Genomic DNA, 1,425 nt, shown 5'->3' on the forward strand with positions numbered 1-1,425 from the left:
TTCTTTCCCTGTTGCAGCTACTGTTTTTTTCTCTTTTTTTTTCCGGTTCTTCAAAAGAAAAAGTTGAGAAGGTGATGGGTCTTTGCTTCTTTGAGTTTTTCACTGATTTCGAGTTGCTTTCTCTGCAGGGAATACAACAATAACGAAGCTAATTCTCCTCTTTTATGTAAACTGCTCTCTTGTTCTCTCCTTCTTTCTCAATTGCTTTTTATATTTCTGCTTTTTTTCTGTGGTTTGCTCTGTTTTTTTTGTCTCTGTTCTGGAGTGGTTTTTCTTTGTTTTTTGTGGAATTTTTCTGGGTTCTTTTCTGCTCTGCTCGGTAATTCTTGGGTTGCTTTTTGGTATTTTCGGGTCTCTTTTTTCCCTCCTGATATCTGTATTTATAGTACAAGAATCTCATCCCTGACGAGAAGTAAATTTCAATCAAACTCATTTTCTTTTTTAAAGTTCGAATTAGAATCGAATTCAAAAACAAACAATTATCATTATCTTGAGAATTATCTTAAAGAAAATAAGGATTATCTTAAAGATAAGACTAGAATGACAAAGGTACATTGTAGTCCTTAATTTTTACGAAAATTAATAAATTATTTTTTTTATTAAAATAAATCTATGATCTTTTAATTTTTTATTTTAAACTTTATAAAAATTAAATTAAAAACTAAAGGGTCAAAATTGGATTATGACAGCTGGTATGCGGTGAGCATTTTTGTATCAGTAGCTAAGCACTGGAGGAAATCCATTATGTCTCCCAGCAATACTAGAGTGCGGCTGCTTGTAAGGTCGGACATACCAGATGTTTCCATGGCCTTAACAGATACTGGAATTTCAAAGCAGCTATCAGAGCCTGCTTCATGGAGAGCTTTCTGTTCATCATACTCAGAGTTTGTCTCTGTCTGTAGGTCCTTTGTTGCCGTAGCCTATCATAAAACGATGATTTTAATAGATGTGCACGTAAATCGCATGCATGCGCGAATAGAATTGGACAGGTTGTATTAAACTTCACAAAATTGCAGACATTATCAAGCGCAAGATATTTTATTGTTGTTAGTACTATAATGTCGCTTCGAAACTAAAACAAAGATGGTCTCTAAACAATGGTAAGAAAGTCATATAATCAGGAGCAATTGTCAATATCATGATGTATTTGCTTTTTTATGCTTCAAGAATAAACCAAATTAATGGCCTTAGAATCATGAAGGGTCAACTTTCAATTCTAGCAAGTTCATATTTATTTCATCATGATCAAGATCAGATTATACAGACTGACGGTTGTTTCGTTTTCACTCTATCAAGTTAGTGGTTCTCATGCAGGACTTGGTGAAAATCTGTAATTATATTACGAGTTGCAAGAAAATAAAGAAGAATCATCCTTTAATCTGATTTTAGCAATAAACTATAATGGGGCTGGGGTTTTCAAAAACA

This window comes from Populus euphratica, unplaced genomic scaffold (genome assembly GCF_000495115.2).
Source record: "Populus euphratica unplaced genomic scaffold, PopEup_1.0 scaffold210.1, whole genome shotgun sequence".
In the NCBI taxonomy this organism is placed as follows: domain Eukaryota; kingdom Viridiplantae; phylum Streptophyta; class Magnoliopsida; order Malpighiales; family Salicaceae; genus Populus; species Populus euphratica.